The 27,675-nt window shown below is 37.2% G+C and overlaps 1 long non-coding RNA gene across 2 annotated transcripts in view; it reads right to left on the bottom strand.

The window, feature by feature from the left end:
• Positions 1 to 27,675, bottom strand: part of LOC138224372 (uncharacterized) — a 77,555-nt gene that overhangs the window by 25,684 nt on the left and 24,196 nt on the right. For both annotated transcript variants that reach the window (XR_011182845.1, XR_011182846.1), the window contains exon 2: positions 23,150 to 23,209. This is a non-coding gene — a long non-coding RNA (uncharacterized lncRNA). The remainder of the gene's footprint in view (positions 1 to 23,149; positions 23,210 to 27,675) is intronic.

Raw genomic sequence — 27,675 nt, 5'->3', positions numbered from 1 at the left:
AGTGCTGAATGAATCTGACAAGCATTATGATTTTTAAACATTTATCGCACAAAGCCTCCTATGAGGAGCAATAAATTAACTCACTGCTTAGCATTTTACAGCTTTGTATTCACCATTCACCAGCATTAAAACACAAATCAGAAACATTATCAGCAAAGGATAAAACAGAAAAATGTTTTGAAAATTCCCCTATGACGTCATGTCCCCTATGAGTTTTCAACTACACACTTACAATGAAAACTAAAAATACTAACTAGACTGGTCGAGGACATTTAGAATATATATAAAACTTTTGTCTGATTTAATTTCTATTCGTTGTGTTTTTTTTAAAGGCTTTTCTTAAGGTTTCACTTTCTAAAAAAATCCTTTTAATCTACATTGTTTTGCATCTAAAGTTAGGCACCCTAATTCACTAAAACACTACAAGCTAATAGCAAAAACATATTTTCAAAGAAAATCTAGAAAATAAGAAATAATTGAATCACCTCCCTGGCAACCAAATATAATGGAAGCAGATCAGAAATATGAAATATTCCTAATTTTATGTAATATTATAAAAGTTGAATTAAACTTTAACAGATATGTTCCACATTCTCAGTGGGAAAGAGCACAATTAATATCAGTCAGGTGTAACAAAACAGTGACGTTGGAAAGGTAAATGTTTAGTCATATTGTCCCCAAACAGTAACACAAAGTTAATAACATTTGCATAACAAGTGATAACTCTCAAATCAAAATCCTTGTGTATAAAGGATTATTTTTTTAAAAACTGGGATAACATTTAAAATGCTCTTCTAGATGAATAGCACTTATGGAAAAATGTAATGACTTATGAATGGCATGCATCCAAGCCCATAAAGCCTTATCATATGTTGATCAGTTGAGCTGAAGGGAAATCTTTTGAGCAGATGAATGTGGAAAGTTCAAGGAGTTCAATAGAAAAAATGAATAAATTTACACTGTGTTGTGAGAAGACAGATTTTGGATATTAAAAAGACTCTAGGTAGTTTAAAATCTGCATATCAAAGCCTAGTGTGTGGTTGTGTGCTATTGATTTAAAAAAAATCAGCCTGGATTCCAAACCTCTGTCTTCTTGGGAGCTTAGTCCCGTACTTCAAAGCCTTTCTGAAGCTCTGAGTAAACACCAGTTAAATCAGATTTCTGGTACTACCTATAGTAGGAGATTAACATATCCAAGCCACAGGCCGGAGCTTCTCCTGGTTTCGACGGTTAAGTGGAGGAGACAGCATGTGACTGCCACACTGGATTGTCACGCCCATGCGGAGTAGCCCAGTTCTACGACGGCGGTCCGCCACACCTCTTCCACCTGTCACTCAGGCCGGTTGCCATGGAAATGGAATTGGACAGGAAGCTTGCGTCACGCCTGTATAATCATGTCCTCGCCCGTCTCCTGGTGAAGCTATGTAGCCTGCCACTCACCAACTATCTGTACGTACCTGCTCTTGGGGTCATCTTACGGCCCAAAGACCTCTGTTACAGTTCCACCTTAAACCATAATACCACAGCGCTAAGGAGAGGGGAGGTGAGACAACTAATTGACACTATTGGCATACCTTGTTCACAGTAAAAAACAGGTTCTTTTAATTTTAATTTATTCTATATAATTTTCTTTTGCAGGGCATATTATCCTACAGCAAATCACAAGTCACCTTATAAGAGGAATATTCACACACCCCCCTAATGAAAAAGTACTAAGCTGTAATTATTCACTTCTAAAAGAAATATGTCATGAGGCTGAATAGCTGACAGAGACTCCATCCATTGATTAGCTTTAAAAAGCAAGCAATGTAATGAACTATTCAGAGACACATTTCTTATTTGATTGGATCTTTCCCCTTAAAAGGCCTCCGAATACAGTATTGTAGTCATTTTATCATAATAGTAGTGTGTAAAATATAAATTTTCTTGTAAAAAAATGTGCTTGTATAATTTAGGAAACATTCTGTTGATATATTATGAAGACCTTTTTGACCAAGCCTTTTTACTTGGATATTCTGAATAGCATCCATCCACAATTAACAGCCAGCATTCACATCTGGTATAGTATGCAGTATACAGTATCTGAGAACAATGCAATTATTTGATAGCTTTAATTCACTAATGCACCCAGCTGTTGTCTTGAATCGTTTCCTCCTTTCTTGGAGCACATCTGTGTTAGCTCTCCGAATGCAGTCGGTCATTTTATCAGTTCAAGAGGCTGGTGTTGGCAAAAGTGTTTAATTCTTCTGCAAGAGAGCAAAGACTTGGGTCCATCTCATTTACTCATTCCGGGGTTAATCTCTCTGATGAATGCACTTCTTGTTGAAGTTCTTGGATCTATAAGTACTATTATGGAGTAATTGCTCTGTGATTAAATCAGTTAAGAAAAAGCAAACAATGTGCGTCTTGTGTGGAGAGCAGGTGTGCTCACCTGAGTTCCCATTTCATTCACTGGGACTGTCTAACAGGGAAGATGCATCTCAGCAGTCCCGGCCTATAAGCCCACAGACTGCTGTTACAGTTCAAACGTTTACTATCCGAGACATTAGGAACCCCCAGTCAACCCAATGGGTTTACTGGTGGCCATCAAACTGTCAAACGACTGCTTTCCTTGAGGAGAAAGAGACAGACTTCCATCACTTTCCCTGACCTCAGCAACCCCCAGATCTGCAGCTCAGTCCCACATCCTGTACCATTTCCCTCAGATGAAATATGATCCTGCATGAAGAATGGGATGGGACTGCACATCAAATATTTCCGAACCTCATAGAATATATTCCGTACCAGCTATTATTGGAGCTCACAGGCCCAGCGTGTTGTCAGTAACGTTTCACAATATTCTGGTCAAAGGCTGCAGGAGTTGCTGGTCAGGCAAATAATCTGAGGAACCTGTAGAATTCAGATAGGAATAGTTACTGTGTTAAGAAAGTAGACGAATTAAAAAAGGTAGTTTAATTCTGGCCGTGACAAGTTGAACTGGCAGAAAGAGTGAGAGTTACATTCTTACATACTATACAGTAGATGGACATCAGAATATGCATTCTGTGTTAATGTTTTAAAATATGCCCTTTTTTACATTCAGTGTTTAAATATACCTTGTGTCCTTGTCCTAAACAGGACATTTATAGTTACACAAGGGTGACCAGGGTGGTGCTTGGATTATAAAAAGCCCTCAAAAGTGACTGCATGGTGTCACGCCCTCTGCAGCCAGAGGGCGCTCCTTCTCTGTCCTGTCCCTAGTTTCCGGTCTGCTGTCCTTCCTGTCCCTCTCTTTCCCTTGGGCTATATATTTCCGGGTCTTGCACTCTGTCCTCGCTCAGCATTGACGTTCGGATGTCCTGAGACCCGCCTAGCACCAGGGCGCCCCACGTCCGCTCCCTGAGGGCATAGGTTTCTATACGGCATTCCTGAACTCTTTGCACTATGAGCCCGGGCCTTTTTCCCGTCTCGCCACTACGCATATGGGTCTTTTTCCGCTCTCCTGCTCCCCATGGTTAGTCCCTTTGGACGTCCGTGACAATGGTTGATTGCATAGTAGACCACAATATCTGCTTTGCTCTCCTGATGGCTGTCTTTCCATCCAAGGACATATCTGGGCTCCTCCCCCTCCCCAATAAATGATCATTTAATCTCCCTGAATCAGATTCCAGATCTGACCTTTCTGGTCAAAATCACAAGTGAAGAGGCACTGGTATGAAATATAAATTGTACATATAAATGTTCTATGGCTTCAAGCCATTACACTGCATTTGGATGAAATTCCTACTTTTGAAAAAGACCCAAAAACATATAAGAAAAATATAAAATTTAATAGGTATGCAAAAATAACCATGCTGAATTTTTATAGGTATGGTTTGTATAGTATAATGCCTTTGCTAAATCCTAATAAAATTCAATACAGGATCCAAATGCATTCACTTTATTATGCAATTACCTATGTGTCAGTACTTTTCCTTGTCTAGCATAGTACATTAAGGTTTTCCACTCCATAATCCAATGTTTGAAAATGACAAATTAAAAGCCCACTTCACTGGAAACAAAACCATAGCTTCTACAACATGACATAAGCCTAACCTGGGAAAGTATTCCAGAAAGATAAATATAGCATGGGACTCAGAAAAAAAGTTTAATTGAATATTTATGCATATAAGTATTAATTTTCTGGAACGCTTTTTCAAAAGCTTTTTGCAGTTACATTTTTTAACAAGCTTCTGCAGCAGTAAAATTATTTCAGTGATGCATATGGCCTACCGCCTAGTGGTAAATGTAGGAACTGCAGTACATATTGTGCACACCCGCATATAAGGAACTACTGTATCTAGGATGGCAGCTGGGACTAAATACAGTATATTGCCAAATACATTGCTCCTGAATATTATGTGGTGTTTTGTAAAGGTGAAAAAAGAAGAAAATCAGGAATCCTGTATGTGTATTTACTTAATATATTCACTAAAACCAGAAGATTAGGTACAGTATTCACTGAACCACACTTTTTCCATGTCTGTCTTAATTTAGCATTACAAGCAATTCAAATATTTAAACATTGGTATATAAAGCAGGAGAAGGGATTTAAAATGTTTAGGCTGATGTTACAGAAATTACATTGTACAGTATGGATCTTATTACCATGTGCGAGAATGAGATCATGGCATAGCCTTTTAGATGGTATTGCTAACATTTCAGTTTGTATCAATGTCCACCACCCCTATTTTTCTATGTCACGGGGACAATTTTGAAATTAACTCCTGAAATGTGTGTATTACTATTTCAAGCAGATTTTGTTTCTTTATTTGCTTAGTTTGGAATGTTTGTGACCGAAGTGTTCCACATTCAAGTTTTCTTCAGTTATCTCCCTAATTTGGAGTGTTACAGATAATGTTCTTGAAGTCCTGAAACTAAATGTAACAGAAATCTAAAGTTTAAAAATAATGTCGCATGACATGCTTTTACAGAAAATACATTTTAACTGACTGCTTCAGAATGGGATCTTTAGTGCCTTCAGATGCATAATACTGTTTAGTTCCACGTAACAAGGTAGTAATTCTTTATCAGAGGACACTCAAGAAATACATACAGTACAGTATTAGTGGTAAAAACACAGTACAGGTGTTTGGCAGGATGTTTTGTTTATTTCTCTGGCAAAGAAAGCCTTGAAAAGGAGTCCAAAAGAGGATACAAGGATGCAGTTTAATACCCTCTTTAATAATTGTTGTTTTATGTACAGTATTACCCACAGTAGTACCTTTTCCAGAGAAGCCAGAAACTGTTTGTAAACACTTTGAAATTCTTGCTAACTCTTTGAGAAGTGAATGCTTTATATCATCATTGCCAAATCAACGTGGTCCTCTCTTCTTAAAGATATATCTACAGTACATTGGTGTTTTCATCACAGTTGACCCTATATAAAGCACTTAGGAGAAGCAGGCAAATCTGTGATGTGCCGTTTAATACTACCATTTTCAATAAGAAAACTAAGTGAGAAAGGGGCGCAGCTTGAGTATTCCCTGTCTAAATGGAAAGGTTTTCTGATTTCTAATCTCTTCTTCAGAATGAGCAGTGTAACTTGAACTAGAGTTCTCAAGTGGAAAATACAATGATTACATTAGTAATAAAATCAGATCAAATCAGTATAATCAATCATAGTAAATGAACATTTATAGTGCATGTAAAATTGAGTAAATGTAAGCACTTTTTTATACAAAGGGTTGCAGTAGACAGGAACGGCCCAGCCCTGTTGTTGTGAAGTAACTGATGGCCTGGCTTCTTTCACGAAACAGCTGGATAAGATTCTCAGATCACTTGGTCACTAGAAATGAAATGGGCTAGATGGACTGAATGCCCCCTCTTGTTTGCAATCTTTCTTATGTTGTTTTGATACGGCATTGCAGATTTCCTCCGTGAAGTTACTTAGGACTCTGCAAGGTGGGGTATGAACTGTACAAGCATTTGGCACTTTAATGGTGCTTTTCACTCTTTAAGTGTTGGAAGAATAAAATATTAGCATAAGCAACACCAGATATCCCTAGACCACATACAGAATGCTCTGTCCTCAGGTTCTGATTGTCTAGTTTAAACAAGGACACAGACATGCCTGCTTTTTGTTGTGCTCCGCTATACAGTATGTACAACATCTGAAGCTCAAAGGTCTTTTAAATTTGCATTCCAAGTGCAAGCTCAAGTCATATGTGTAGGTAAATTGATGTTATTTAGTTTAAAGAGAAAATCTCAAATTTAAAAAAATGCATTATTAGTCATGGTTATATGCTACTTCTCATTCATAAAACAAAGTAATTATAAGTAATAAGAAAAACCTTAAAGTTCCAGTTCAGAGATAGATACTAAGAATCAAAGTACAGTACTTCTTGTTTAAGCTCGTTGACTAGATAATGTACTGTAGGTATTTACGTAGTTGTCTTGATCAGGATCAATCTGCTACTTAATCAATAACACAGTGGATTGCACAGCTGGAATAGGAAAATCAACTGGGTACTGATATTCTTTTCTTGGCATTCTTCTTTTTGCTCATGCTTTTTTAGAATCACACAATCATGCTATTCTTAACAACTTAGGTAAATTATCTAAATAGTGTCTGGAAGAGGAGATGGCTGATTCAGTGTCACTTATAGAGCTTTAATGTGTGATTAAAACGAGCTTGCGGGCCCTGGTGCTTAATGTAAAAATGCACCACTTTATTTCTCCTTATTTAAAAGAACCGGAGAAACTTAAATATATGTCACCTTAAATCAAGTTTAAGACTATCCAGGCCTTTTTTAAAAGCTTCTTGCTTGACTTTTCTACAGTAAATGCAAGGCAAAACGAGGATAGGAAGACTGTGCATAACGGAAAACCAATTTTCATTTTCACTTAAATATAGACTTGGTATTGCAGCATGACTTTATATGGAGACAGAAAGAATGTAAGCAAATTTTAGGAAAGCAAAAGACAAGAAGCATTAGGTATTTTTCTCTGCTTCTTCAGAACCAGAAGAAAACATACAAATTCTATTTGGGAATGAAAACAAGAAACCCGCACATGTGGCTGATTTAACAGTAAATGGGTGAGAAAAAAGTAAGAATGCGTTTAAAACTATGCATATTTTGCTTTTCCCTTTCTAAAAAAAGTACATAGAGAATCCACTTTTCTAAGCCCCATGAAAATTGTTTTCCAAAGGTTCCTTGAGGTTCTGTGGTATGAATTCAATGAAACAGGACTATTGATGCTGCAGATTGGGGAGGATTCGACCATGATGCTGCATATCCAGAGTTGACAGAAGGTTTGGATTTTTAGGGAAAATTCCAGGTGTTTTAAAATAAACGTGCCATGTAGAGCAGTGCTGCTTCATTAATAAAGGGCAAGGCTAATAAACGTTGGGTCAAGCTTCAGCATAAGGCCAGATTAATGGGGCGTGCAACTGTTTGCTAAATAAAAAAACACATCCGAAGATCAACATTCTAAAATCAATGTATTAACACACATTTATTTATGTTTGATCAATCTGCCGTTAATAACCTCATTTTGTCTGTGTAGGAATGCATTTGCAAGTTGATCTCTGTATAGCTTCCAGAGAGGTTAAAACTCGGCAAATCTCTCGTTGGTTCAGAGCTATTTGCTGTCACTCTTTGTTGATGGCGCCAACAATAGTCTGTCTGTTGCAAAAATGTTTTTTTTTTTCAAACAGCTGAGGTACCTCACTCGGTCAAACTCCTTTTTCCTGAGCTCATTGTGTACCTGTTGACAGATTAAAGCCATGCTCCTTCAGCAAACGTGAAGCCATAGCAACAAATTACAGACACCCTAATGTAAGGCTTCTGTGCTTTTTAAACACTCCTACTGTCCAGCATCAAGGTACTGCTATGCATAATTTCCACATTCAGCGTCTAGGGTATCGGATAGTGTAAAGATTTATTATCTAATTTTAAGCATCAGACATTCTTAATTGATAAATACCAGTCTCGACAATCGTGATCTTTGACAAAATGCTGTTTCCAATTAAAATCGTTAACAGACTTCACAGCAACAGTTTGGAATTAAATCTGCTGGCTAATGTATAGTATTTAGGGAAGGATGGGTCTGCCAGTTGGAAAACTGGACTCAAAAGAAAGGAAATTTTGCACCACATTAGTGGCTTGATTTGAAGGATAGAAAGCAGCACATCTTATATACATTTTAATATTTTTCTCTTCTGGATGACAACACATTTCTGACATTCCACAGACAACAACATAGTTATGTGCTGATGACATATAAAAAAATCCCAATAGCATTCATCTTCTAAATGAAAAAGAATATAAATACCTTTCTTAAATTAAAAAATAAATGTTTTCAATGTATTTGCCTCCCTTATTAAAACAGTTTTCTGTCTTCTTCTCTCACTCATTAGCACCCGATTTCTTAATCAAAACAACAGCTGCTGGGCGATTCTAAGTGCACTTTGCTTTCTGTCCTATGAGAAAAAAAAATAGCCTCCTTGTTGGTCATATGCCCTTTGTGGTTTTATCTTTTCCAATGTTTTTTTTATCTTGGACGTTTATTTTGATGGGTTTCGTCGGCTCCTGTCTATCAAGATGTCAGGACATCACCAGGTTTGTGGCAAGGGCAGATACATTTAGAGGATCTGTTCTCCATTTACTCACACAGATCAAATGAACTGTACTTTTGTTCTTATTTTTTTTAAAGAGCAAAGTTCAGAGAATACTGTAATAAAGTTTTTAGAAATAAAATATGTATTATTATTTCTATACAAACAGTGGGTAGTTTTTCAACTTTTATTAGATTAAATGGTGTTCCATGGTGATAAAAAAATTCAACATGACATTGCTACCTTTAGCATTTAAAGCAAATGTCATCTTAAATTATAGCTGGTGATAGTCCTTTTATCCATTGTCAAACCACCTGATCCAATTCAGCATTGTGGGAGAGGCTATCCTGGGAAGCAACGCAAGCAAGGCGGGCTACGCCCTGGATGGGATGCCAGTCCATCACAGGGCACAAATAGACACAGAGACACTCACACCAGGGTCAGTTTTTCCAAAAACCAATTACCCTTCCAACATATCTTTGTACTGTGGGAGGAAACTAGAGCACTTGAATGGAAACCCACCGGACACAGGGAGAAAAGGCAGTGATGCCAGCCACAGCGCCACCCTAACTGGTGATTGTCTAGTAGGCAATTGAATTGTTCATGGCGAACTAAAAAATTGTATATACTGTAAGTGACGATATAATTGTATATAAGTTACTGTCGAAGTGTGACAGACAACAGTGTAATGTACTGTAAATGGTCATGGAATTCTCAAATTTCAATTGTCAAAATTTTGAGAATTCTCAGGTTTTTCCCTGAGGGGGGAGGTTATACTTAAAATTGTATAGTTCCAGTTCAGATCTCTCTTATTCTAAGCAATACAAACAAAACTGTCATTACAACTGCCAAATGTCTTTTCTCTAAAAGTCTCTGTATGCTAAGCAATACCGTGGATAAAGAATAAAGTCCAACAAATAAGTAGCAACCAAAGTTCAATCATGAAATTTATAGTTCTAAGCTTGCTATGAAGTACATAATTTTGAATTACAGCCCTTCAGTGTTATTTAATAACCCAAAGGGAAAATGCACTTCAGAGCTGATAGGCTGGTGCAGATTAGATGTGTTAAGCTCTCCATAATTACAATTTGCTGAGAAGTTCCTGAACTCTTGTTTTTTCCTCCGCAAAGTGATAGTCAGGAAATCTAACCAACTTGGAAAGACATTTTAAAAGAAAACGTGCGTAGTGGGGAGATCAAGAAGAAAAGGGCTCAGATTGGCATTCTCCATCTGTCTGGTGTGACAGAAATAAATGAGTTTTGCGTTGTCAAAATCTTGTGGCAGCATCCAGAGGCCATGTGATCCAGGAAACCAGGGAACATGGACAATACAGAGTCACTTGGAATAACCTGGATTGTGTTGTACACCCGAGTGGCAGGGAGGAAAACCAGTGTGAAGAGGAGTACTGTTGCTGGTCACACAGGAAAAGTGCAATAATTGAACCCAGGTGCACTGCTGCTGGCCATATGATGAACTCTCCTTGCAGGGGAGGAAACTCCCTGCGTTGGAGCTGCCAAACCACTAAAAGTCCAAAGAGCAAGACACCGCAGATTCATTACAAGCCATTATGAAAATGAATCACGATAAAGGAGGGATATGTTTACTATTAAAACTCATCACTTAATCATGAATTCGTGAGCAACAGTATTGCGATTTGTTTTTTTTAATAGCAAGTCTAATAGCCTTCGGCAGTTGAACTGAGGGCTTTTTTTTATAGCTTTGCAAATACAAAATTCTAATTAATGACCAAACTTACTGAGATTCTCCTTTAAGCAGCCTTGGTGAATTTGTGATGACAGTTCGTTTCACAGTATTCCAGCATTTATTACATGGCTTTTTTCCAATAAGCAAATACATAGCGATCTCATGGAATCCACATATATTGCTTCTATAAGACAACAAAGTTAAAAATGCAATTCATTCAGGTACAGTTCAAAAGCACAATGTAAGAAAAGAATCCTGATTAGAAATATGATCATTTTCAGTCCACATTTATTAACAAGTGCAAGTTCAAACGTCAATGCTGTTAAAGTAAAAATCATTTTAATAAAGGTACTGTATCATTCTCCCAGATAAGATTTCTCAAAAGGGTCTGTCTCACTTAATGTTTCATGTATTATAATGGCCACGAACCATGCATGGAACATTATCTTTAGTTTAAAAATATGCATCCAAGACAGGTTTTGATCACTTTGTGTCACCTCACCTTTATTTACAGATAAAGTTTTCCATCAAAATATCATGATGTGATTCTATAAAACATGAGACCAGTGATTTATAGCTTTCTGCTGTTGTTCCATTCAGATGGCAAATTAAACGTACATGTTTTAAGAAGCAGAGAACACCCAGTAAACAGACACCTCACGTGGGAAAGTAGTGGGTCTCTGAAAGGGTCATGTTGTGTTTGGCCTCATTGTGTTAGCAGCCAGTGAATGTGAAACAACTGTGTTTTTCATTGTGCACTAGAGAGAACAAGCACCGTTGCAGAGTGAGGGAATAAATATAACATCAACTAGAGAAAAAAAGGGGAAAACATAAACTAGCTTTAATGACAAAGTCTCCGACCTCTTGTAATAAGACTGGTGTGGTGCCAGGACAGAAAGGAAGTTTCAACTGATCCAGTGACGAAGCTTTCCCAAAGTAGGATGTAAAACTGATATAAGCTGATAGGGTTCAGCTTTTTATGACACACTCAACTCCCAATCACAGCAGCCACATTATCAGTACAGAGAAGTCTCTGTGTTAATGTAATATCCTTTCCTGTGTGGTCTTACAGATCAGTACCACATATCTCCATGTTGGCAGGCCTATTCTTTATATTTTCAAAAATTGGAAAGACAAAATTGAAATTTCATCTTCTAATTTGCAAAAAGACTGAATTTTCACACCAAGTCTGACCATTAAGCTGCCCAAAATACAGCTAAATTACACAGAAGAAAAACTCAAAAATAACTTGTTGGACAGCATCCAAAGGCTGCTTCGGTCATATGGTGTAATATGTTTTTAATGCATAAGCTTGGAATTACTTCTTACTTTTCTTCTGTGGGATTCCTGTTTGAGAAATTGTCTGCTTCTCAACCAGATTTTGCCAAAAATGATCTGCAGCAGTGTTACCTGTGACAGGCATTTTCACTCTCCAGCTCTTATTAAGTACGATCAAGCTGGGTTAAGCTGTTAAGCATCAGGCTTTGCTTACTTGACACACAGGGGTCAAAATGATCCTGGTGAAGATGCTGTTTTACAGCATGCCAAGAGCCTCATAAATGGTCATACAGAAATTACTCATAATATATTTTAATTTTATCAGTTTTCTGGACATTCCGCTCAAAGGGCTTTACAGGTAATGGGGACTCCCCTCCACCACCAAAGTGTAGCCCCACCTGGATGTGGCAACAGCAGCCATAGTGTGCCAGTCCGCTCCCCACACACCAGCTCTCAGTGGGAGGAGAGCAGAGTGGTGAAGCCAGTTCAGAGATGGGGATTATTAGGAGGCAATGGTAAAGGCCAGGGGGAAATTTGGCCAGGACATCCCTATTCATTCCAAGAAACTCCCTGGGATTTTTAATTATTATAGAGAGTCAGGACCTCAGTTTTACAAAGGAAGGCATCTTTTTTACAGTAGTCTCCCCATCAATATACTGAGGCACTATTCTTTAGGACCTGCAAAGACCGCAGTGTGAGCGTTCCCTACTGGTCCCTTAGCTTTTCCAAGAGGACGACTATCCAGGTGCCGGACAGGCTCATACCTGGCCTAGCTGCAGTGGGCTGCCAGTTGTGAGTTGCAGGGTGACAGTAGCTGCTGACAAATTCATCCATCCGTCTTCTAACTGCTTCATCCATTTCAGGGTCACGGGGGAACCAGAGCCCATCACAGCAGGCAACAGGCACAAGATGAGACTCACCCAGGATGGGATGCCAGTTCATCACAGGGCACACACAGACGCGCTCACTTGGGACAGTTTTTCCACAAGCCAGTTAACCTGCTGCTACAGTATGTTTCTGGACTGGGAGAAGAAACCCACAGAGCATGGGGAAAACATACAAGCTCCATACAGGCTCCTAGTACTCTTGTAATGCTAAGCACTTCATCACTGTGTCACCCTGGTATACAGATATATTTAATGTAATTAAATTATACTGAAACCCTGACAATTACACACTTTTCCTGGGGACTCCCAGCAATATTACAGTAGCGTATTGCTATATAAACAAACTTTGAACTCCTGTCTTAACGTCTCTGGTTAGCTTTTCAGCAACATCTTCCATAATGCATAGATCAGATGAATTGTATGTTTCTCCTTTTCTGTTTGCAACCACAAAACCACAAGAGGTATAATAGTACCATATTGCAAAAGAATGAAAACTTGCTAATGTTGAAGTAATTCATTTATGCACAACCAAACTATTTGCATGAAAAAAACTAAAGAAGAAAAGGTTTGGGGTTTTGTTTGTCATTCACAATGCTGAAACTATACATATAATAACTAATCAAGGTTGAAAAAGAAGCAGATTTTACATTCCCAGTGGCTCTCATCTAAATTGTGTTTTTGGACAGTTACTGAAAACAAACATAAAGAACCGAAGCTAGTTTCATTATATATATACTAAGGTGTTTAGGAGAATGTAGAACTTTTGGGTAAAGATTCTTCAGGATGGGTTTTCCTAGAATCTGGATCTGGGGCATGTTCACTTGTTCTCATATCTAATAAGTCAACATTGCTTTAAATAAACTCAAAAACCTTTGTGCACATTCCTTTATAGTGGAAAAACAGTAAAGGCAAAGATACTGTATCTGAGGACTGTTCATGAAGAAAAGACTCTATGAAGAGTCACTTGGCCCACCATAACGCCTTTGATTGCTGGTAGGTATTAGGAAGATCAAAAACTATTATATTGTTTTCTTAAAGGAAACCAAGGTATCACCTTCAACAATGTCTTGCTAGCTTGTTCTATACTTCCACAACTGATTGTGTAAAGACATGCCTCCTGCATTTAAATTGTCTTTAAATTTAAGTGGATTTCTCTTTATTTTATATTGTGCTGACTTTCCCATTAAAAAAGACTGAAGAGCCTTGAGTTTCTGGTGGAAAATTTTATTTCTTTTATTAAATTATTCTTCTGTTTTGACAAAAGGCACTAGGGAAATAAGTTTGGGATCTGTCATGCTTCTCAATTTATCAGCCAAAAATAGTAGAAAACTAATTTTACGTTCTTGAAAGGATCCTTTAATCTTTATTTAAACCTACACATTCTGGTATATATATTTTTTCTTATAAAAGCTGCAAGGTCTGTAGACATTTGATTTAAGCTTAAAAAGGAGTTTCATGCATAAAACATTTATAAAAGGAACAATAAATATTGCCAGGCCTCTTTGATTTTAAATGAATTCCATTAAATAACTTCCACTTACACATAAAACATTACTCTTCACAAAACCCGAACCATAAAAACTTCATACAACCATATGGTTCTATAAAGTTTGTTTCTGTAACAAAAGACACTCCTTGTTTTTTTTTACCCCAGAACCAGATCCCATATATAGATAATATATCATTAATATATGATAAATGTTAAACTTTGCTGATTTACACATTATATTTAAGAGCTGTGTCCTCATATCCACTTACTATACAGTAGCCTCCAAATAAAGTCATTTTGTGGAAGAATTGTAAATAAAAAGTGATTTAGGGTTTTGAAAATAAAGATGTACATCAACATTTTTACAGTTTGAGTTACAATGCGATAATGTATGGAAGGTTGAACTAAGCATATGCATAGCAAATTGTATACATTTCTTAATACACTCAATGTTTAAATGTATTCATACTCTCCAAATAGCCTAAAGATCCTCAGCAACTCTAATGACACCTAGGAAGTTTCAAATATGAAGTCCAAGGCTAATTGCACACTGTAGTTGCTGCTCCACTAGGAAGAGATTTGTAGGTAGGTCTTATCCAAATGTGTGGTCAGAATTGTTATCTGGGGGAATAAAACACATTCCCAAAGGCTGCAAATGGGGAATCTTCAAACACCTGCATCACAGTCTGTTCAGAACCAGCATTCAAAGCCAGGTAAATGTCAAACAGGAACTAACTGACTGCTTAGTCAAATTTGACCAAATGTTGAGAGTAAGGTGAAACAGCAGTCGAGATTTTGGATAGTCTCACCACGAGTATGATTAGCACAGGAAGGTCAAGCTTGAGTTAAAAAGATTCCCGTTCCTTTCTGTGAAAACAGGAATGGGCCTGTTCTGTTTTAGGGGTGCTTCACATCCTCTGGTCCGGATTTCCTCATCAGAATTGGGGAACAGACAGATTATGAAGTTTAGCAGGATATCTGAGCCAGAAACTGGTGCCTTCTGTAACAGGCTTGCAGCAAATGGACTTTACAATAGAATAACAGAACAAAGCTTGCATGAAAACTTGAGAGCAAAATCACTGTTCCTGACTGGCCATCACAGTCTCTAGCTCTACATCTCTGGGAAGAGCTGAAGAAAGCAGACTACAAGTGCAGCTTACAGCCTGGAGTAACTGGAGAGGTCCCTCATGAACGAGTGGTCAGATATTCATCATCTACAGTTTAGGAAATTATTAAAAGGCAACAGGAAGCAAAGACTCTAGGTTATCAAAGCCAAAGGAGGATTTTTAAAATACTGCTTTATGGTAAAACTAAATTAAAAAATTGAGCATTTAGAAATATGAGTAGGTGTTTTTGATTGGTATTCTATTAGTACTGTATGTACAATATTGTCTGTTTCTATTATTACTATCAAAACATACTGAACATACATCTGGATTTCCATGACAAGTCAACTTTTAATTTCACTTTTTGAAGGCTAAGCATGAATCTGGAGACTTCTGCAGATAGTGCTTAGAACGTATAGCATGACATGTTCTTTGGTCACACATTGTAAATAAATTAAATTAACAGAACAGTAATGGCCAGCTACAAAGTGAGGCTGCACAGGCTGAACTTCTTTAGAAAACCCATCCAATGAGGCCAAACCATTGGAGAAGTCAGACTGCAATACACTGCAAGAAGATATCCCTCAAGACGACTTTATAATACACATACAGTACAGTGTTCCAGGTGTTACCACCTAAGAAAGAAAAAGTTTAATTTATGAAGTTTTGTTTTCTATAGTTTGAGCAATGTAAAACTCTGACTTACTAAAGCTCAGACGGTCATCTGCCAGGGAAAGTACTATAAGAATATGAAATGACTAATAACTGATCAATTTTATGGATGTGAGATTCCCATTTTTCCCAGTTGCCCCCTTTTCAGTTAGCTTCATGGAAATGAATGTAATGTTAAGGACCATTACAAAGGAAGCTAATTTAGACCCAGTTATAAACGGCACTGTTTATTTTCTATACTTTTGAGTGTTCTTGGCATTGTTTTAACTGCCTTTACTGTGCTGCACTTTTATCAGTCTAATAGCTCTTAATGTTAGGGCAAAGTGCTCAATGACTCTTTTGGTACTTAGCTAGAATATATGAGTAATATTGTTATTGCATCATTAACTATTAACTACAAATGGTTCCTGCTGTCATACGATAAGAAGCATGTACTGTAATTATAAGAAAATGGTCATGTTACCTTCAACTTTCCCCTGACATACACAATTAGCATGACTGTTCTGGAGGCCTTAGCTAGATTTACTTTGACTGTGTTCATCAAGCCAGGTAAAAAATAACTTGTTCAATTGTAAGAATAACGTCATCATACTATTAATGGACGCCTGAATGAAACCACTTTTTCATGGGCTCACAGTTTTGCTTTATACCCCAGGTCAAGAGTTCGAGCCTGGGGAATGTCATTAATCAAGAATAACCAGAATTCCTTAATTAACCACACACAATTGGTCTAGTGGCACTGCTGAGGTTGTGAGGGCTTGAGTCAGTTCCTGTACTTTTGGACACATAACAGCAACCCCTGGGATTTGCCTGGTGTCTGTGAGCTGGCAGAGCTGTTAAAGAAAACCTCATTGTGTGCCCAGTCAGTTCTAGTCTTGTTGGACTCTGGGACCTCAACTGTGCAAAGCAGTTTGTGTTTTGGTAGAAAAAAGGCTGTGAGTCTTTCAGCCCCGCATTCTGTACAAGGAGGGAGAGGTAAACCATACTGATTAAAAAAGTAACTATTTTTTAAAAATTGATTCACTGATACTTTACAACAGAACTTACTTTTCCTCTCTATCGTCATGCTTATTACTGAGGATATTTTTTCAGACATGCAATCTAAACTCAGCCTCCAGCATTAAAGTCACTAGCAGCTACAGTGGATGACAGATTCTGAGGCGTAGTGCCAATCTTCAAAGTGTGGGAAAGGTATTTAATAAGAAGGCATTCAATAGGCCTTTGTGACAATTGAAATGCAATATATCTATAGTGCTTGATAATACAATAAGAGATGTTTACTACTTGACAAAAGATCTTCAAATGTGCATGTTAAAGCTTTTAGATCTTCAGCTTCAATCCTCAAAGTGAGATATCAGTTGTGCACTAATTCTCAAATAGAGAAGTTATAATCTTTGTCTTTCATTGTGCTACAGAAGTTCAATGTTGATTTGTAATGCAGTGTTTTCCAAAGCTGTGTAAAGGGTATTTTTGAGACTATCATGTTTGTGTATGTATTTACTGTATGTATGGGTTTTTCTTGTACCAGACAGGTTAATGTACTGTACATTCCTCAGCTGGGACTTATTTCAAAGTGAAGAACAACCTGCTCCAAATTTAAGTTCAAAGCTTCTTCAGAGAATCGTGGTCTGACCTCTATTCTAAAGAAACGTGCAGCACCTGACTAGGCAATCTGCAGTTCATCAGGCACATGATTCTGGGTTTGGACACTGTGCTCTTGTTCCTGAGCCAGAAGGGGCTCTTCATAACATTTTAATAGAGCTTTTGAGTCCCCTGGATATCATCAGATTATTATTTCTAGAGATTATTATTACTGTTTGAAACATTTCTGAAAGACATAACACATTTCCAGACACCTCAAAGACAGACAAAAAGGTTTAAGAAAAAAAACAGTTCTCCACTTTTGAGTACTGTTTATTCTTATCCATTTCCAAAATCAATATTTGCTATTGTTAAAGTGTAATAAATCCAGTATTGTCTGTTCAACTACACTCATTTCACACTGAGGATATTAAAATCCCATTCATCCCAGCAACAAGCAGCTACCGTTTCAGGTTGCTTCCATATTTCTACAGCTCTACAGATTTCTACAGGTTTGTAAATGGACTACTACTCTCTTGAATGCGCCAGTGTTGAGTCAGTTTTTGAAATACGTCTGATAAATTCAGATTAAGAGTGGCTTGGTGGTCAGTGATTAAAAATGCTGCCTCCAGTGCTGGCACCCTGGGCACTTCATCAATTCGTTATAGAATATGATGGGAAGTTAAGTTGACTAAACACTAATTATTGAATTTTCTGAATAAGTGGACAACAATTTTCCAATAGCCTGCAGTGCAAATGGATTTGTAGCAATCAACTGCATCATTCTATCTCACATGTGTGGGTGATGCCTTAATCCAAGGACATTTACATTATAGTAAAAAAATACATACCATTTAAACACATTTTAAAATGTAGAAATACAATCCATTTAAACACATTCTCACACCTGCTATTACCTATAGCCAAAATCTTATTCTATGACTCATCTTATTACATGATTGTTTTGTTTAATTTAGGTAATGATGAGATATTTTATTTGGAAGCTAATTATCAGTATGAAATGGCAATCGACAATCAATGCTGTTTCCCAAGGTCTAAATGTCCGAGTTCCAAAAGCAGTTCAGGTTCAGGTTCAAAAGGTATCTTAAATGAGTGGAATGACCTGGAATGCAAAAACTAAGGAGCAAACTTAAAAAAACAATGCAAATACGTGCAATTAACAAAGAACTCAAATTCAGACCACATTACTGTGAACACAATCTCCATAGCAAAACATTGGCTTTACTTCTGCAGCATTTTATCGTAACAAATCCAAACTTGACAATTCTTGGTTTCCTCCCATTTCCTACCCAGATATGGAGTCCAGAAAAAAAAAAAAACAAGTGTTTCATACTTTTCTGTTGAAACTGTTTGTGCAGCTTTTGTCTGCAGCTATGGTCTGTCTCAGCACTCAAGAAATTAAAGTACATGTGTGCATTTTTGTAATGCGTTACTTGCCAAAATGCTGTGTACTGAAGAAAGACAATTTTTCAACAAATTTTATTCTAGACGCTACTTGAAATTTTGAGAATTAAAGCTTTCATAAAATTTGACACACAATGTTATGCTTAAGACACTAGAAGAAAAGCATTCATCCAAAGAAAATGCCAATGAAATGAACACAGGAATGGTTTTCAAAAGCAGTGTCTGGCCCTGCTTGTGTGTATGACTGCTAGTAATTCCTGAATCCAAGGTTTACTTCCCTCTGTTTCATGAACATTTACAAACAATCTGCTTTAATGTCTTGGCAACTTTCACCAGATACAGTATGTGCAACTCTTCTGGCAAAACTAGGGCAGTTTCTCCTGAACATTGTCTTACATAGCCTATCCTTGTTAAAGGCAATATACAGTACACATTTTGTGGTGGATTATGTTTCTTCCTGGGAATCTGAAATCATCACATGTTCATCACATAAAGCAGCAAATTCCATTCAAAAGACTTTAAGATTGTATTGACCCTTGTTCACCACAGTGGCACGCTAAGTCCATCAGCTCTGTCAAATTTTGGTTGAGATAAACACAAGCGGGTAAGCTTGACTAGGATGAATGGATGGGACACAACAGACATGGCTAAGTGGGTCTCAGCCTTATGAATAAAGGCAAATACATTTTTTAAAACCATTTGAACGTTTGCAAATGCAAACAGAAATTAGTCATAATCACATGGAAAGGACAGTATCAGGTAAAAGCTGTGTTTATTTTTCCAGTTTTAAAACCTTGTGGAACAATTCAGACACTGGCTTTTTCTGTACAGAACTGCTGTATTGCATGGCTCTCAATAATATAACAGTCTGGGAAAACAGTTCACATCTCCCATACCATTTGGTGTTAAAATGTGCAGTACATACAGTAAGCCTTATTGAAATTACATTTGCATGATCTTAATTAAAATATGAGATTGTAGAGAACAAGAATAGTACGATTTTTGATTAACTAGCTGCACTTGCTCTTACGCATGACAGACCATGAGAATTGTATAGCCAACTACAGTTATGTAACTATAACCAGCTGTTCCCTCTTATGTGAAAGAAGATTCCATTTTTTATGGCAAATAGATCAAATGTCTTCCAAAATCTTACCGCTGTCATCATGGATTAGATTCTAAAATATGGCATTTGCATTGCAGCAGCTCCTGCAAACGTGCTCAGACATGTGCATCCTCCATGCTTGGATGCAATTCTTTAATGTATCGTATCTTGTTACGAAATCTAAACAGACTCTAATAGGCTCTGAATTTTCTTTCTTTTAACCATTTACTTTGGTGACTGATAACAAGGCACGGGCCTTTGGGGATTCCAGTGATTTATTGCACCTTAAGAAGCAGAGGCAATGCCTTAGGCAGAACAAATAGAGGACTGAAATGTGTAATAAAATCCATATCACTCAAAATTGATTCAAGATGTAGCAACAGAATTAATTGGATTTTTTTAGCAACATATAAAATTAGGCTTTGAAGTGTTCTCCGTGATACCAAATGACATCCCTCCACTGTTTTTTTATATCTGTATAACTTTGTTTTGTTTCCTAAAAGGCCATTTTTCAATATCATTAAATACTGGAATTACATTCTGCACACAGCTGTGATTTTAAGCATGATTTATAACCTGTCAAAACACCTTCCTTTCCTTTAAAGAATTGTTTTGACAAAATAGCTTCAGAGCATAGTAAATATTTAATACAAGAAACACATGCATTTAAAAATAACTACTAATTATAATGTATAACAACATACACCCCTTGAGAGGCATATTGTAGAAGTCATTTTTAACTTTCTGAAGCAGTTTATTCCTGTATTTTGCTGTAATTTTATTTCTGATCCTAAAATTTATACAGTTTGCGTGATTTTAAGAAGGTATTTCCATTTAGCACTGTTCTAAAATATATCGGCTATTCCAAAAACAAACACGTCATGTTAATTGAGTAAGCATTTATTGTGAGGCTCTTTGTGTCCTGACTCACAAATGTTACTTTGTTGAAAAATATGCTGGCAAAGATGCTTGCAGTTTTACCATCTATCAGGATCAGGAGTCAATTGTTCTGTTTTGTTTTTCATCTGAAACTGAGAACTCAGTTTTGTTATATATCCACCTAATTTGGATTCACAATAAGTTTTAAGACTCGGCTCCCCAGTCAGTGACTCCTGTTCTTGCCTGGGAGAGCATGAGACTTGTGTACAGTACATGCTCTGTCACAGATTTAAGGTTCTACAGCTTCCAACAGGAGATACAGCACGATTTCTCACCAGCATCCCTGCAAATGTGATAAACACTTCAAGCAAACTCTCAGGACGAAGGATGGAGACATACCAGAAAATCAAATCATTTACTTTTAATTGTAAGGTTTTTGTTTGTGGACTGATGAAACCAAGTACAATACCCACTGTACCCACTGTAATTACAATCCTGCATAGGAAAGTAAAGGTTAATTCCGTGCTGAATTTGCCTGCTGAGCCTTCTCCAGGTGTGAGTCTCAGCAGTTGAAATACAGAGTTTCTTCTTTCGCCTTGCACACTGACACGGCTCCCCACTCGAATTTATGGTTCTGGACCGATCATTGACTTATATCTGACTAAAATAATTTTCCCCAAACTTGCCAACCTGTATAATAAACTAAAAAAATGAAAATGATAAATAATCTCCCGGTCTCTTATGGTTTTCCTAAAACAAACTGTGCAGAAACGAGTGTGACAGTAGAATCCCCTGCCAAAGGTTTGGATATAAATATGGACAGAGCTGAGCAATTTGATCAATCAAAGAGGCTCCTCTTTTCCCAGCTCTCAGAAAACAAGTTACTCATTTTGTTAGGGGAAATAGCTGTTTGCATTGCTGAACATTTCTCCTTGGAAACAGAGGAAGACAGATGGATACCTGCTAACATTAACTTACTGCTACGGGAAGACTTTACTGGTCTTGAGTGTTTTTCTTTCCCTGGGGCCAGTGCAGCTCTGAACACTGGCAAACAACCACAACAAAGAATTGGCGGGGCTCAGCAGATTTTTAGCAGATTTGTGCTTAATGGGCCTGGTCCTCTCCAAATAATGGAATGTAAGTCACTAACCAAAATAAGCAGGTTGCACCTAATAATAATAATTGTATATATATATAATGATACTTTCATTTCAGTCTTGAAATATCGATGCCAGTAAAGTTCATATGTAGGCCATTGTGATCATAATGTCAAAAATAGCAACAGTTACACAGCATGCCTCTCACTGTGCAACTACATGGTTTATAAATTCTTCCAACAAGATTTGTACACTACATGTAACTGAGACAATAAAAAAGCCCATATATAGTGCAGTACATTTTGAAGAGACCAATCGGAAGGTCATACATACAATAGCAGTGTCTTAAGAGATCTTTCTTGCTAGAGTAGAGGTGAAAATAAAATGAGCTGGTGGAGTGTCTACTGTAATCCAAAAGAGGTTGATGATTAAGGTATGAGAGCAGAGGACTGCTTTATTGAAAGATGTACTGTACAGGGACAAGTAAGCATGCTCTTCTTTAGACCTGTATGTTAATTAAATTATGAAGATCTTATGAAGCAATCTTTGAATGACACAGATTGCTTTCTTTCCTGTCTGGAAAACTATTGTTACAAAGCAGTATTTCATCCAAGCATTCTTAAAGAGTTCTAGGCATTTCCACACATATTTTCCAGTCCACTGCATAAAATATTCTTTAAATTAATGGACCACAGAGAACTGAAGATGCCTTCTATGATCTTAATGGCAGGAAATGTATGCACAAACCACTACCCGCACATATACAGAATCTCATGAAAATCATTTCAGTACCACAGTAGAAATCCCAGAGGAAACCATCCGTTACTTAGACATGGATCATGCTAAAATAACTAGTATTCAGCTTTTACCAAAATGCAATGCTAAGCTCTCTTCTGGTATGTGCAATACATGAGTAAAGCACATGTATTGCATAATATGATTTGAAAAATAAAATTAATGTAAGGTATGATCTCACAGAAATTATTTGAAATCTTATTTTGATAAATCGCTAAACAATACCGCTTTCTCAGAGTTATTCTCAGCTCTACACTATTTGAAAATGTTACTATTGCAATGTGTAGGTTTATTTTTGTTGAAATATTGCTACTATGGTTAAAATTTTATGGGCATTTTTTATCAGTTTCCAGGCCAATATCGCAACCTAAAATTGTCCATCTAATACACAGTGGTATAATAATAATAATAATAATAATAATACAGTTATAATAAATAAATACCACACACAACTCATGTCTTTAATAGGACTAATGTTTGTTGTACCATATAAACTGCATGATTATATTTTAAGATATAAGTTGTTTCTACAAGATAAATTATTAAGACATACCTGTCCTTTAAATTCCTGTTTTTCCAGTGGTGTCCACCTTCTGATCCTCTCCGATGTTATCTTAAAAAAGGAAGACATATTAGGCTTAATACATTCCTACTGTACATTGCTTATTCAGATGTAAAATTTGAAAGCTTTTTCAAGCAAACGCAGGACACTTCTGTAATAAAAAGCACTGGCTTTATAGAGCTTCTGATAAAAATATTTAAAGAAGTGAAGTGCTGCTCACTGGAAAGTCCACAGCTAGATAAGAGCTATTGTCACGCCCTGTACACCTAGAGGGCGCTCTGCTTCTGTCCTGTTCCTAGTTCCCTGTGATTATTCATGTCTTGTTGTTTAGCCTATTCACTTCCTGTGTCGACTCTGCTCCTGGCTCAGCGTTGAGGATACGGATGTCCTGTGACCCATCAGGTCGCCCCATGTCTGTGACCTATGAGGGCATAGGTTTCTATACCTATTCCATTCCACGGCATGCCCTTCTGACATCCCTGACAGCTACTGCACCTTATGAAAGTTATAAATAAGTCTTCAATCACAGAAGTCTGCCAATCCAGTTTAAAAATGTTCATTTATAAACAATCAAAAGTGTCTTCATAAATAAATAATTGCTTTTTAATTCACTTTTTTAGAAAGTGTCTTGGTATCAACCTAAAATATTTAACATAAGTCCAGGAAAGATTTTTTCTGTTTATTCAATTTTCATTTTAAAGGCAGAACATTTGAAATTGATCTTCTTGTCTAGGAAAAATGTTGCTGCTAGTTTAAGGAGCTTCATTAATTGCAGAGCAAATAATGTTAACAAAATGTACATAGTACTCTGCAAAAGATGTTTTTATGAGATGTGTGCTGCCACATTTTCATTCAAGTGTGATATTATTAAAAAACGCAGATTCTTTCCTATTGTATAAAAATGACTCTGAAGTGTTAATTCCAAACAAAAAGTGGAGTTAATCAAAACCTGGTTGATTCTCTTCATGTTTGTCTTCTTCTAAAGCAAAGCACATTATTTTAACAGTTATGCATTTAATGACTAAGTTCACGTAATGCTGTCAAGACCCATTACTCAATAAATCTAACTAGCCTAGTCACTTTTAATTTTTTTCCGCATTATGTAGTGGCGTTGTGGTATTTTTACAATGATTAATGAGACATCTTGAAGCTCATCCGACAGCCTTGTAGGCATTTTAGAGGGTGGAGTCAAATTGAAACAATGCTCTTGTCTCACATGGTAATCCGCTTGTGTCACTTTCATTGAGCAATATTAATGCTGTGCACCGCATCACCTCAATTTTACCTTATCCCACAAGTGGAAATGCCAACTAGTCAACTAGCCAACAACAGACTTGAATTGTGCTGAAGCCAGAGTAGTCAAGACACCTTGGTTAATAAACTCCAAAAAAGTGCGATGTTTCAAGACGTGATGTTCAGTGTGCAATATTCCTATTGGAGGCAAGTGCTTGAGTGTGGAGCCATGTGCACTGGCTTAATTCAGTTTAATTCAATGCCGAAAAGTACAAAGAGGAAACGCTGTTTCGGCTGCGAAGTCTTCTTCAGGCGCGGGGGAGAGAGAGAGAGGAAGGGGGAGAGAATATAAAGGAGAAGAAACAGAGCAGGTGTAAAGGGGCACACATTCTCACCCGTGTGACCATATGAAGCACGTCTGGGGGAGCTTTTCCTTTGCTTGAATTAACCCTTTCTTGTTCCTTTGAGATAACAGTTCATGTGTTATCAGCGCTCCAACATACAAGTAGCAGGAACTATAAAGAATGGTTTTGTTTCTTTTATTAGTGTGATATTATTTTTATTATGAGCACCCAGGTATTTGTATTATACTGTATACCCAGTCGATCTTGCTTTGCTAATTGGTTTCAAGCAATGATTATTGTACAGTACCTACCTGGTGATAATAATAACATGCTGTTTTCCCCTCCAGCATGTGTTCTTTGTTAATTGTACTTTTTATCAGAAGAAAACAATCATTAAGGATTGGATTAAGGCATTGCTGTGTACATTGTTACTTGTGTTTTTATTTTGCTCCCAGGAACAATTATATACTGTCATGACGTTTTTTACTGTGGCGTAACCGAAATACCAGTTAGCTGTCCAATAATCATAAACTTGAAAACTTTACACAAAAAATAAATTAAAGCTAAAAGAAAGGACTGCAATACATCACATACTGCTGTGGTGTTTGGCAAACATAATTGCACCACATTTTTCAACAAAATAGTAATCACTGCAATATTGTTTCCAAACATCTGAATTATGAATCATCTCCTCACTACAGTCATTCAATATATCAGGTCTGTGACTACATAGAAACCTCAAAACATGCCTGATATCTTATTATATTAAATACCTTTTTTGCAATGTACCAATTTACAAAAAAACATCACAAACAGGAAAGTGGGGCTGACACAGAACTTGATTAATGACTAAATCAAGAACCGTTCAACCCTCTAGATAATGTTTAAAGTGATATAACAAAAGACTATATTCTGTATTAAATTCTCCTTTGACCCAAATCAATAAATGACAACATATTGGAAAAACCATGGAACTCTGACAAAATCATCATCTTGATGGTTATTAAAGTGTCTTCATCTTGGTGGTTATTAAACTATTAAAGTGTGGATGTTCTCTCCTTTTCCAAAAAGGAAAATGTGACCTTGGAATGTAATTCTTTCTTTTTCAGAGACAAGATTATGGCTTTTTTCCCTAATAGTGAGCATGGTTGCCCTTTTCACTGCCCACGTATGTTTTACAATGCACAGAATTTGAAAATGGTGCCATTCTACAGATCCTAGTCTGATCCTAAACTGGACAGATGGTAATCACATTCAGCTCACAGAACATTCAAGGCCACCACAGTCATCAAAGTGCCAGGATGGCTTACTCATTGTGCCAATAGAGAACTAGAGGAAAATATTTCTAAGAATCAGAATTAAACAGCATGTCAACGACTAGGAAAAAATAATTTAGGAAACAGCTTACATTTCTAGTTTCTTGGTGTAAGTGTTCAGTAACGCAAGAGTGAAATACTGCATTGTGTACCCAGAAGGCATTACAAAGACATCTCAGTCCTTCTTAAACCCTCTCTCATCCCTGACTAAACTGCCTGTAAATGTCAACGAAAGTCTCAGTACTTCAGCTGTGTTTCATCATGGTTCGGACAACTGTCAGCTTTATGTTAAAGTCGTGATGAAAGGCCACAACCGAGAATATACAATGCCAAAAGATTTACAATGGTTAAGCCACTTGCAAATCAAGGCTTACCAGTCCAGTGGAATGCCAATCCACAGTAATGTAAAGCAGCAGAAAACAGCCTTACATCAAAATTCACCCCTTGTGGCACAGAAGGATCCCTGCAGAACGGGAGGAATTTCTACAGAAGTCTGGAAAAGACATTTCCTCATCATGAAGGGACATAAATTTCAGCACTCCCTCTACCCACAGCTGAGCCGAAAACAAAATGCCATCCCCAGAGTCACAGTGAACTTTTTTTTTTCTCCCGCAGTGCCTTCTAAATAACCGTATGGGTAGTCTGTACTGTTTAATGATGTGGAAACAATGCATGATTTTATGGGTAACCATGCTATATTTAAAAAAAAACGGTGTTGTAGTTTATCGAGTGCGAAAGCGCACCCGAATGGGAGAAGTAGGCGATGACTGCAGTTGTACGGTGAGGTAAGGCTGGGCAGTTCTGCCAAATTTAATGACTCTTGCATCTGGCTAATGATTGTGAGTCAAATAGTATCAAGAGTGTGTTTAAAAACGATCACGCGATTTCGAACGTTTATTAAAAATGGTGTTTTGCCATTTATTCTCCATGTCCGCTTAGGCGATACAGTTGACGTTTTCATCACTTGTACTTTTATTGCTATTCCTTGTTTGAGTTAACGCCTGTGGTTAACATGTTTACCTATCTGTTCTCCAACATTTGAATCTCATTATTTTGCATTTTATAAGAAAATACAGTAATATTTACAGTTTTTGTAAAGCTTCAGAAACTAGTAGAAAAATGGAAGAGTTAACGTCCGTTGGGCAATAGCTTTTCAACAAGACAACACATGAAACACCCGCCACCAACTCCCGTCCCTGAAGATTGGTCCATTGCAAGGATTATCCTCCAGAAGCTCTGGTCCCCATTCACACAGCTGGGTGGACAGGATCAATGAGGGTAAAGTACCGCAAGTCAAGGTACCGTACAGCTGCTGCAGAAACTGAACCCACAACCCATTAACACCACACTTCTAGGAAAGGGGACAGAGTATTATAAAAAAGTTTAGGAGACTAAAGTGTCTTCAATGCAGTACCTCATAGAAACATGCCACTTTCTGCTTCTTTGAAATCTTCTAGAATTGCATTCAAAATCCTAGATGCCTGACAACAGAAGTGAACGTGCATAAGCTTTCTTGTATTGAGGGAGGGCCAGAGGCACATCTTGACGTGATTTTGTAGTGGTGTAGTGCAGTGTAATAATGGTGTAGCAAGCCACTGAGGAGGCTTCCCGAAAGAGTGCAAAA

This window comes from Lepisosteus oculatus, chromosome 20 (genome assembly GCF_040954835.1).
Source record: "Lepisosteus oculatus isolate fLepOcu1 chromosome 20, fLepOcu1.hap2, whole genome shotgun sequence".
Classification (NCBI taxonomy): domain Eukaryota; kingdom Metazoa; phylum Chordata; class Actinopteri; order Semionotiformes; family Lepisosteidae; genus Lepisosteus; species Lepisosteus oculatus.
The sequence above is the reverse complement of the archived record's forward strand: the minus strand, read 5'-3'. Positions and strand labels throughout refer to the sequence as shown.